Raw genomic sequence first — 12,781 nt, forward strand, 5'->3', positions numbered from 1 at the left:
TTAGGATGGTCTTATTATTTTCTGTTCATTCTCCTGATCCTTTTTTTTTTCCGCCTATTTCTCTGGTTTTTGCCCTACTCTGTCTCCATCCTTTCATGCTTAATTTTTCAGAATGTCCTGCTTCTCTTCTCTCAATGTCTCATCTTTCCACCTTTCAGAAGGATTGTCATTAATCAGTCATATATTCACTGTATTCTTCCTTTTTTGTTAATTCTGTAGAACATCTCTATGAATATTGCTTCAGAGGAGCCATGGTACTCGTTATTGTAACTGAAGGGGTGACAGTAAAAAAATAAATAATTAAATGTATTTAAAATAAGGGCTGTAGAGAGCAGCATGATGATTGAGAGGACACAATTTGAAAACAGGTTTGCATTTGAACCCAGGCACTGTCATTTACTAGTTATTTACTAGCTATGACAAGGCTTGTTCATTTATCCCTCTGAGCTTAACCTCGAGTAGATCTTATGAAAGGTTAATTATATCTAGCTCACTGAATTGTTGAGGATTATTGAGATAAATGATATAAGGCACCCAGTAAAATGCCAGGAACATGAAAGACTTAATACAAAGTAGTGATATCAAGAGAGTGGTAGCCATGGTGGAGACAGCTGTGATAGTGATGATTAGCCATGAGATTTCTGTCTCCTTTCCAGAAGGGTGGTCACCTTCATCCATTTGGATTGATAATCATTTGAGTATTTATGCTCTGCTAAAGCAATTTTGCTTAAGCCTAAATCTTTTGGCTTAAATTTCTTCTTGTCCCCAGAGATAGATTTACTTCACACACACACCTCCCTCAAAAATCAAGCACCGCTTTGTCTCCCTACTCCTTTCCCCACTGTTATTGTAAAAATTTTTATACATTCAAAAGAATGCCTAAGCATAAATCAAGTTAAAAAATAATAAAATTAATATATTTGTAAATAGCACCTAGCATTTAAAAAAATAGAAGCTTATCAGTATTTTGAAGCTTCCACAATGCCCTTCCCTGTTTGCAGCCCCACTCCCCCAACACTGGAGACTATGACTATCCTATATTTGAATTTCTCATTCCATTGCTTTTACTTGTAAATTGTAATGATGTATGTAATCCTAAAGAATATATTGTTTAAGTTTCCACACTGTTGAATTTTGTAAATTATATCATACTGATGGCTTCCTTAGAGACTGAGTTTATTCCTAGCTGTGTATTAGTAGTTTATTGAAAGAAAACACTACAGTGAATTATCTTTTTCATTTATGGCCCCTTGGATTATTTCTAATATTTAGTCTTAGAGTCATGTTATTATGAACATTTCTGTACATGCTTCCCAGTGCACATAAGGATGTCGTTCTTTAAGGCATATCCTTAGGAGAGTACATTGCTAAGCTCCAGGATATGCACAGCCTCATGCACATTTCAGCTTCATGAGATAGTGCCAAACCTTTTCCTAATGAGGTAGTATTGGCTAGGGTTAGGGTAGACTGCTTTGAAGTAATTTTAAAAATCCAGAATCACAGTGATTTAAAGCTATGCATTTTTATCTCAGGTTCAGGAACTCTGGAGGTGGCCAGTTCAGAAATGGTAAGGCAAAGTGTCGAAGACCCAGGCTCCTTCCATTTTATTGGTCACCTCAGATGTACAGTTTTCATCCACATGGTCATCTCAAGGTCTAGAAGTTCTAGCTAGAATATCTATATTTTGGCGGCTAGAAGGAGAAAGAAACAAGAAGTGCATACATGGCCCCTTCCTGCAAAATGCACACAGCACTTCTTTACTTGTATTCCCTTGGCCAGAACTTACATGGTCGTATCTGGCTACAAGAGAAACTGGGAAATGAAGTCTGTATTCCAACTAGTCAGAGATTCAGCTGGAAACAGAGTTCTTATTACTGAGAAAGGAAAGAAAGACATATTGGGGGATACGCAGCAGTCTCTAACACACCGGTTGTACTAATTTATATCCCCACCTGAAGATTAAGAAAGATTTTGTTTCTCTACATATTTGGCACAATTAAAACTATCAGACTTTTACATTTTTGTCAAAATTACAGATATTAACTATAATACCAGTTAAAAATGTATATCTGATTAATACTAAAATTTCATCTTTTCGTATATTTATTCATCATTTGGATTTCCTTGTCTGTGAGCTGCCAGTTCATATATTTCCCATTTTTATACTGTTTACCTTCTTACTGATTTTATGACCTTTGTATGTATTCTGAATAATAACCCTTCAACAGTTATATAAATTGCAAAAAAAAAATCTTGTTGGTATCTTCGCTTTTTTTTCCCCAAAATATTGTTTGATAAAAGTAGTTCTTTAATACAGTTGAATTCCTGAGTCTTTTCCATTATGATTTAAACTTTTTATATCTTATTTGAGAAATCCTCACTTCATGATTATAAGATAGTCTTATAATTTCCTTTAAAAGTTTTGAAGCTTTATCTTTGTATATGTGTATTTTAGTGGACTAGAATTGATATTTTTATATGTTTTTGAGTAGGAATAAATTTATTTCCCCATGGATAATTAAGACAGTCTCAGCACATTTATAAAAGTCTAACTTTTTCCTGCTAATTTTAAATGCCAGCTCAATCATATACAAGTTTCCTTATAAATAAATGTTTATTTCTTAGAACTAGTTCTCTATTCCTAAATCTATACTTTCTCTACATATTTAAATATCTAACTTTCTAAGCTCTCTTAATTCTCAAAATGTACATAGTTTATTGGATTTCCATATAGACAATTTTATCATCTGTGCAGACAGGACACTTTTGTTTTTTTCCTTCTATTTCTTATACTTTTTCTTCTTGTCCTGTGGTGCCAGCTGGGATCTCCCCATAATGCTGAGTAGAAGTAGTGACAGAAGGCATTCTTGCCATTGTTTTGGTTTTAAAGGAAATACTTTTTAACATTTCACCATTAAGAGTGATTATTTTATGTAAGTAAATTAGGTACTTAATTGGACATCCTTCTTTACGTATGGTTATTGCTAGATATATAGATAGGTATAGACAGACGTAGACATAGACATAAATTAAATCTCCAGACTGTTCCATAACTCATTATTCAACTAATGCTAGATAAGTATAATATTCAAAACTTAACTGATTTTGTGAGATTTAAAGAAGAATCAGACATAAATCCTATCCCCTAGAAGTTTACTATCTATAAGAAGTGATAAAAGCTATGTAAAAACCAAATACAATAAGACACAGAGAGTAATAGGTACCATAAGAAGGGTTCTCTTAGGTATAATGAAAGCTCAAAGAACAGAGCAAAAACTGCCAATTGGAGACTATCAGGAAAACCTTTGTAACTGAGAAGGCATATAAGATGAACATTAAAGAATGAGTAGGGTTTGTACTGAAAGAGACATCATAGGTATAGGGACAGCCTGAGCAAAGGCCTCCGTCTCTTGCAGCTGTGCTGAGTAAGGTTAAAAGCCAAAAGCCTCTTAAACAGATTGAAACTAGATGTATCCGATACACCCTCACTCAAATCCAGTCTTATAATGAAGTTCAAATTCAATAAGCATATAGGTCATGAGATGGGTCCTTCATGTGACGACAAATACGACCATTCTGTTCGATCACCTACCTTAGTAACTAGAGTATATCCAAACATCTTTTAGCTGCCTCTAAATTCAAATCTACCTTCAGGTGATAATTTGCCACCCTTGAGGAAATTCAAATGAATAAATGAGTCTGTGAGGGCAATTCTCAAAGACTTCCCTAATTTTTAGCAATGGTGGTATCATTAGAATAAGTGTATAAATTCACAACATGCCTGTTTTAAAGCCAGCAACCATCTGTGTGAATTATACATTTGCAAAAATTATTAAGATTACATCATGTTGCTTAATAGTTGCACTTAAAAGCGTATTATTTCTGGATTCCTTGTTACTGTGAACCATAGGGACCTTGGCCTCACACAACCAAAGTGTTCAGGTCATTTTAGGGAGGAAAATAATAAAAAGGAAAATAAGAAAAAAACCTTTAAATATACAGATAACCTGCATCCTCCTCTCATTCATATTGCTCAGTAGCAATTTAGTCCCTGGCTAATGTATTACTCATAATTTATTGCAAATTTATTAAACCTCAGTAGCTCAGAAACCTAGTAGCTTATGGATGATCCTCTAATTAGTGGAATTAGAGGATGATACTGTTTCCTTTGATTAATTGGCACATGTGGAGACTGGGTGCCCTCTGAGGCCTTTCATTTGCATATTAAGTTACCACATCTCAATGTGCTGAAATCCAAATGGCTGGGGGCTCAAACTACTCATGTGAAGGCAATGTCCTGTGGATCTAATTAAATCACTGCATGCTCACCCTTTTCCCTTCTTTACCCTCTTTGGCACAAATTTCCAAGGAGTAACCTAAAAGTTAAAAAAAAATGAAAAAGGAATGAACAGTTTATGAATATGTAGCAATTTACCATTTACAAATTCTTTCCACATATATTATCCCATTTGACTCTCTCAACAACCCTCTTGAGGACACGCCGCTTAATTCCCATTTTATAAATAGATAGGAGATTGATAGGCCTTCCAATTTACAAGGTGGTAATTGATCAAGCTGGGATTCATACCTGAATCTTCTTACTCAAGGTCTTATCTGTCTTCACTATGCCAGTTTGTGTCATTAGGGAATTACCCCAAAGTATATAATAAAAGACATGAAGAAAATGTTATTATTCCAACCCTGGTCATCTTCTGCACAAACTGCCATTATATTCATGGCTTTTGCAGAAAGGGGTCTGCTAGATGGAATTAGTAAAAAGAGAGTTTAGACATACTACGGGGGAAATGGTGTTCAATGAGAGCCAATATGGAGGAGATTATTACTTTTATATTCTCCATCCCAGGACTTCAAGCCCAGACTGGATGACTGCTTGACTGCAATGCCAATTCTAAAGTCACGTATTCAAATGTCACACACTCAAATGCGTGATTGGGCAAGTGGATTATTAAGGTCTCATTGCTGAGTTTCTGTGGTTTTAAAACAGCATAGCATACCACATTACTGGATCAAAAAAAATTGCAGGCCAGTGCTTTTTCTGGGCATTTGTCAGAGCCTGGACACAAATAAGGGAGTTATTTTAGACAGCGGGTAGTTCCAGTAGCCAAAAGCTATGCAGCCATCTTCTGGGCACCTGTCACAAAGCACATTATCTTTGCTGGATAGAAGCAAGAGAGTATATTTGGAAGGATTTAATAAAGGTTCTGAAAGACCCTATTGGTATAGATGCCTATTATTGTTGTCAGTGTTATTTAAGAACAGCAGGAGGGAGGCATTTCAAATAGAAGTTCAGCTTCTATTCCCAGAAGCCTCTCCAGATCCAGCACTGCTGTGGTCTTCAAGCAATCTGTGAAACTGGCCTCCAGGAAGGGAGTGAGGGAGAAGGAGAGATACCCCATGTGATATTCTGGTTGCTAGTGCAGAGTCGGTTAGGGACAGTTTCTGTGTTTAGTTTCTGAGTGGCTTCTCCTTCTGGTCCTATTGCTGGAAATGAGGCCCCCTTCATTAGCAGCATGGGGTGGGTGGGGGCAAAGCTAGATCAGCTCCCCCAGGGGTGATACACACTTGAATATGCTTCAAGTCAGACCCATCTGAAAGAAAACATGCTTTTCTTAGTGTGTCTCGCTGTGAATTCTGAAAGATGCCCGCAACCTGAAGCTGTGGCCCATCCTGGGAAGATGGACATGGGTCTGTATCGCTAGGAGGGGCGTGGAGAGATACTGGCACAGTGTCCTTCAGTTTCTCCATAAGATAAAATTGTGCGAGGGTGGCCAGCCCGCTGTGATTTGGTGCTTCCTAGCTCATCTTCCACTGCGTGTTTGGATGTTAGGAAGTTCCAAAACATCACATCTGCGTGGAAATGACAACACGAGAGGATCTCAGGAGAAAAACTGTGTTGTTTAATGGCCTAGATCTAGATTTTCTCCACCACCGCTCTTCTCTCAGCTCCTCTCGGTCCCTCTAAAATATCATCTGCCTCTTGGTGATGCCAGCTCCCTCACCTAGTTAAGCTGCTGCTGCACAGGAGACCTGGGGCTTGATGGAAGACAGGTTTAACGTGGCTCACACAGAGCAGTCAAGTTTGGCGTGTGGGAGGCTGCTGGGGAGATGTTACCGCAGGCGCAGGCACGTTACCTGATTGAAGTTGCTGTGAACTGACAGTGAATGGAGGAGCTTTCTTTGATAGCTCTTTCATTTCGGGTGCAGCTGGATTTAAAAAAAAAAATTTTTTTTTTCCTCCCGAGGCAGTATCTTGACAGGCATTACACTGTTTGGTTAAACCCTTGCTGGTAACTCTTTAAGCCCCTCTTCTAGATGGTGAATATGCTAGGCGTCAGGTGCAGCTGGAGAGCAGTGCCGACCACGTGCTGGCAATGGCACTGCGAAGTCTCTTAAAGGATGGGGGTGGTGGGGGACACCGGATGGAAAGCTGGCTGAAACATGCTGGCTGGAAAAGGTAAGTGCTGATTTGGAGGGTGCCTAAAAGAGCCAGCATGTACCGGGAGCACTCTACTTAGGAAAAGGGAGAGTAGAACTGGAATTCCAAAGGTGCACCAGGCCCCGCCCATTTCCCCTGCATTTGGATTAGTAAGGAAAAGCCACCCTTCAGAATTAAACTAAAATATGAAATCTTTAAGGGTTGCTAGGCTGCCATCACAGAGTGCCACAGACAAGGTGATATGAACCACAGAAATTTATTTTCTCACAGTTCTGGGGGTCAGAAATCTGCATCAGGATATCAGCAGGGCTGGATCCTTGAGGGATATGAGGGAAGGATCTGTTCCAGGCCTCCCTTCTTAGCTTTTTTTTTTTCCTCCCTGTGTCTTCACCTCATCTTCCCTCTGTATGTTTTGTGTCCACATTTTCTCTTTTTTTAAGGACACCAATCATATTGGATTAGGGCCAACCCTAATATCATTTTAATTTAATTACCTCTTTAAAGACCCCATTTCCAAATACAGTCACATTCTGAGGAATAGCATGTCAGAATTTCAACATACGAATTTGCCAGGGCAGCGGGTGGGGGGTGCAGGGGCAGACCCCACACGATTCAGCCTCAGACAGTAGGGGATACAAATCTTCAGTTTGGTGTGGGGCATGTTTAACCAGCTCAGCATGGTTTAGAGCCTGAAACACTAGCTCCCTGTAGACACTCTTTCTGTTTCTGTGGCCACCAGAACATTTCATGGAGTGTCTCTCTCTGTGAGTGGGGGACCTTTCATTCATGGTCAGATCATTGGAGTCCCATGGCATTCTACCTAAATTCCAGATTGCAATAAGGCAATGAGTTCAACTTGTTGAAATAGATCTATAATAATAGCAGAAGTAATAGTACTAGCAATGATAAAATTGTAACAGCAGTTACCTTTTAGCAAGTGTTTACTTTGTGCCCGTCTCAATGCCAAATACTTCTATGTATTATCTCATTTCGGCCTCATTACAAACCTATGAGGTAGACAGAATTATCAACATATTATTATAGATGAGGAAATGACGGCACAGAGAGGCTACGTATCTGGTCCAAGTTCAAAGGGTTAGTTAGATGCAGAGCTGTGTTCTGCCTAAACCAATTGCCATGCTCTTAATTGCTACACTTTCTTAATGGGACAAACCATTTCCTAAATCAGGTTTTTAAAACTGTCTTTTAATTACAAAACCCTCTATTTTTCTTACATTGAGCTCTATTATATTGCACAGATATACAATATATAAGTCAGGAGAGGGATACAGAACCTGTCCATGCTGTCTCTCCATCTTCTTGGCGTATCTATTCATTTGAAAACCACAGCCCCACAGCCCAGATCATGCCTTAAGTCCTTCCACTTTTGGAATCTCTTCCTTGAAAGCCTTGAACCCTGTCTCATCTGCTCTGATTTCCTTCTCTTCCCTCTAAACCTTATATGTCTGTATCTTGCTCAAGAAAGACTCTGGGGCTAGAATCCATAATAACTTGCCCAATGTATTTTATGCAGCCCTTAAACTAGATTATTAGTGGCATCTAGTTACAGAAATAAAATACCGAGGCCAAATTAAGAGCATAGAATATTGTAGATTATTGCTAAGGAGAATATAAGCATCTAGGTCGAGAGACCTTTCTAGAACCTGTATCCTAAATACAGAATGTGGTTTGCTGAGGAAGGAGAGGGAGCGATTATAAGGCACCCCTCCAGGTCTAACGCTGGGTGCTCAGCGTGGGATTTATCGTTTATTCCCTGTAGGCCATGAGGAGGCCTGCACATCTCCTGGCCTCACTTCTACCAGCTTCCCCTGACAATAGGAACGCCCAGAAATTGATCTCATTCAAGGGGAAAAGTTGTTTCATTTGGAGATAAAAATAAGAAAAGCGCTTAACGCTTCACTTGCTGAATCGTCTGCAGGAAAAACAGCCTTTGCAGCTACCCGTCTACAGAAACGAATCCTGCTACGGAATATTATCTTCTCATCCTCTCTGCCATATGTTCAGGCAATCTGTGTTTCACAGTCTATATTAATGCACTGAGTCAGAGGCAGTGGGGTTCAGTGGGCCAAGCAACAGCCTGGAAAATGGAGGGGTGTGAGTTCTAATTCTGTCCTTCCCCCCAGCTTGCTGGCTGACCTTCAGGGAAGTTGCATCAGCTTCATGCTGCCCTCCATTTCCTGCTCAGTTGTCACACATGACTTACAATGTCTGAGCAAACTGAGGAAAATACTAACAATGTTGGTATTCCACAAATATCTTTGAAGCTTTTAAGTGCCCTCCCTTTAAAATCACTGTTCTGAACCCAACAAAGATCCTTAAAAAAAAGATTCCTACCCTTCAGTCATTTGTTATCTAGTTGTGAAATATTTATAAGATTTGTTAGAATCAAATCTCAATACAACACCTCAGATTCTTCATAAAATGATCCAAAGTATGTATGTATACATATACATAGGAATGAATACACACAAAAGTAATTACTTTCATCTCAAAAACAGTGTAACAGGCTCAGAAATGGTTATTACTACATCCCTGGCAATAGTAGAGTTTTCCTTACCCTTTCCCTTTCAGGGGCCAAAGGAGCTCCCTGCCCCTCTCACCCTGCTCTTGGGCAACTTGAGCACCACATACCTGAAAGTATTGGACAAAAGATGGGGGCGACATAGAGGTAGTAGGCAAGGACCTTCCATAACGAGGTGATGATTGTTACAGCTGGAAATCATATAGTTTAGGAGAGTGTTTTTGAAAGCTCTCCTCTATAAGAGGGTCACCATGTCTTACAGAAAAAGGTATGGTCTTGCCGTATACACTAAACTACAAGGATGTTACCAGGGCTTTGAGATAGAAGCAACTGAGTCATTATGTTCACTGAAATTACACCACACAGGCATTTGAAACTGATATGAAAAAAAATTCCTCAGCCCCTTTGTCCTGACATAGAACTCACAGTTTTGACATATTTGTCAGGTAATGGCAAAAAATATTGGTAAATTATATGGTGTTTTTCTTTCCCTTTCTAGCTTGCTTCACTCAGTATGGTAATCTCTAGGTCCACTGTGCTGTACACCAGAAACTAACACAACATTGTAAGTTGACTATACTTGAATTAAAAAAAAAAAAACAAGAAAACTGGTGAATTAGCTATTGTCCCCTGTGTTCCTGGGAGGGTCAGATGGTTCTGTCCAGTTGCCACAGGTGTATTTGGGCTTAGGTCTTCACAAAGAAGAAATTAAAAATAAAAAGTAAATATATCGGTGATAGTTCCTCCAGACACTTAGGCAGAAGTCTGGGGACAGGATAGAATTGACAAGGTTTCACTGAATGTTAGGTGGGTCAATGGCCACAAAGTGCTCAAGTTAATAATTTGCTAGACAGGCTCTGTTTCCAGTCTAAGCCATTTACACAGTCGCTTGTATCCCTTGGGAATGAATGTCATGTGGAATGGATCCTGCATCAGTAGAGCTTCCTGGTGTTCTCATATGAGCTCTGACCTCTTATGGGTACTAGACTTCTTCAGATAAAAATGTCAGGCACCTATTGCCCATTATGAGTATCTTTATCCCTCACAAATTACTCAGATAATTTAAGTTTCTGTAAGATATTAACACAAAAAAATGGAGATAGCTTCAGGGTACTCAAAACATAATTGGACAATTGTAAATGTCTAAGATATTAATTTTGATCGTAAATGTTTCTTAGGGATACATTCAGACTGGGCCTCTCAAAAAGCTGAATTAAAGTAGGTTTACAAGTTCCAGAAGGCTTATGGCATCTGAAGGGTATTGGACTGACTTCTTTGAGAAGTCTGTAAGGGGAGTTGGGGACTAAAGGCATCTTTAATCCAAGGAACATGTGAAGATTCTTATGTGCTAGAGTTAAATCTAGATTGATATATTTTATTGGAAAGTAGCTAAAGAATTGCAAAGGTTTTAACTATAAGTCCCCAACATTTTCTTTCCCTTTTTGCCTTTTGGATTTCTTCTATCGTGGAAGCAAGCTGACATGGACCTAAATCCAAATCTTCAGTGAATCTTTCATAAGGGATATCTTTAGAACATGAGTATCTTCTACCAAAAAATGTTTCCTATCTAAGAATAGAGGTGGGCAGGCAGCTGGATGTCAGGAGTCAAGTAAAGTCTATGGTGCAGAAATAGTGGATTTAGCAGGGTTAGACACTCATTGGTGTCAATCGGGCAAGCCAGATTGCCAGATCTGAAAATATCACAAACATTAAGAAGCATTTCTCCTCTGTGCATTCAGGTCATTTGGAAGTGACTAGCTGAACTACAATAGAAGATGCTCTCTTTTAGGGTTATTTTTCCATAATGACAGAGTCACTCATTCGTAGATAGGACTCCTACTACATAAGATCTTTCTTGCACAACTCTGTATGCAGGTGCAGGCTCCAAACTCCTGATCTCAGATACTTCAGTGCTTTGCTGAATCTTCCCCTCCGGTCAGATTGTAAGTTTTCCAATATAGCTATATGGAGATGATAATCATGGAAGAGGTCACAAGCTCCTCCTGAAAGTTACTGCAGAGGTTCTTAAGTCTCCAGGTGAAGTTCTGGGCAAGAAGGTATATCACTGTTGCCAATGTTTGAACTGAGTTACACCCGATATATGACACAGTTTAATTTTTCCTCCTTGGCAGTAGTTTGAATTTTCTAATAAAACTCTTGAAAAAAAGACCTGATGCTGGTCTAATAAGGGTATTGGGGATTTATGCAAGGATTTTACTCCTTTGACCTGCTCAAGTAGTTGAATAAAAGAGGCCACTCACCTTTTCAGAATCAGTAGGATTCACATTGGAGATTTGTGTTGGAGGCAACTCGAGTTACATAAGCTCCCTGACCAGCCAAGAAGGCAGGATGTAGGTTCCATCAGAGCAGCAAGAAGAGAGACTTCCCTTTGTTGCAGTTGTTCTTACAAAGTACCTGGCTCATTCCAGCATATGCCTCAGATCTCAACTGAGGTAGCATTTTTTCCAGAAAGTTTTATCTGATAGCATACACACAACACACACACACACACGCACACACACAGAGCTGCTTGCTGGGTTAGCACTCCTTCTCCCACTGACAATATTACAATGACTTTTTAAAATATCTTCTCCCATTCCCAACTGTAAGTTCCCTCAGGTTAAGTACCATGCTGCTTATGTTCATTGTTAATATAGTGTCTAGTCTACAGTAGATGCCTAATGAATACCTATAAATGGATGGGTTAAAGGAATGAATGAAGTCTGATACCACTTCTATTTTTGTAGGATTCAGACATGGTCTACTGAGCTGTTTTAGTAAAGAAGTTATTAGGAGTAAGCCAGGAACATAGATAAAACAATTATAATTCTAGAGAAGTAGCCAAAAAAAAAAAAAACACAGATAAATCCCATTCAAGATGCAAAGATTGAGCTTCAGGTCAAGATTTATCAGCCAGTTATAAGATAAAATATCAGAAACATTAAGAAGCAAACAAGTAGAAGGGCAAAGCCACAATCAAGTACAGAAGGCCTGGAATAAAGTACCAAGTACCAAGGACCGGGTGGATTCATAAAGTTAGGAACCAGCAGAAGCCAATCTGGCAGCAGGATATGATGCACTGAAGAGGAAAAATTATGGAGCTGCTTTAAAAGACTGAGTCAGTGTCTTCCTCTTTGATCAAAGACTGTCATAAAGGTAGAGCATCTAATAAATGCTGGACTCTAGTAAAAGCACACCTTTTCTTTGCCAGCCATCTTAAAGTCATGTATCTTATTAAAAACACATTGCCCTTATATTCTAGTCTATATTTGGTCCTGACATTGAAAGATCTTGGCTTTAGTGCAGCTAGAGCCATGTTCTATCTCAGTGCTGCAGCTGATGTGTCTAAGAGGAACATTTTCCCCAGTCCTCTCTCTCTCTGCATTTGCCTTGTCCATTTCAACTTATCTGGCCCTGTGCTGAATACATCCCTGCATATTTAGAACTTGGTTTTCTTGCTCCCCATGGCAGTATCCCTATACCTATATATTTGGAGAAACAGGCAGGCCCATTTCATTCCTTCTGTATTACCTCACAGAGCTAAGGACATGAATGCCTGAGGGTGGGGGAGTAGGTGCAAGGCCCTGTCCTTCAGTGAAAGCCCATTGTGGTTTGTCTGCAGTAAAGCTGTGCTCCCACGTTGGTTGCCTACTGCAGTCCAGATGCCAGAGATGGATGGGGAGAAGTTGCAGATCTTCCAAACAGGGAGGCTCAGAAAATTAAATGAAGGAAGGAAGGAAGGAAGGAAGGAGGAAGGAAGGAACAAATATTCATCAAGCACC

The 12,781-nt window shown here is 39.3% G+C and overlaps 1 protein-coding gene across 4 annotated transcripts in view; it reads left to right on the plus strand.

Annotated features, from left to right (window-relative positions):
* LSAMP (limbic system associated membrane protein) overlaps positions 1-12,781 on the plus strand; it is a 736,440-nt gene that overhangs the window by 594,186 nt on the left and 129,473 nt on the right. The window lies entirely within an intron of this gene.

This window comes from Vicugna pacos, chromosome 1, assembly GCF_048564905.1.
Source record: "Vicugna pacos chromosome 1, VicPac4, whole genome shotgun sequence".
NCBI classification, from domain to species: Eukaryota; Metazoa; Chordata; class Mammalia; order Artiodactyla; family Camelidae; genus Vicugna; species Vicugna pacos.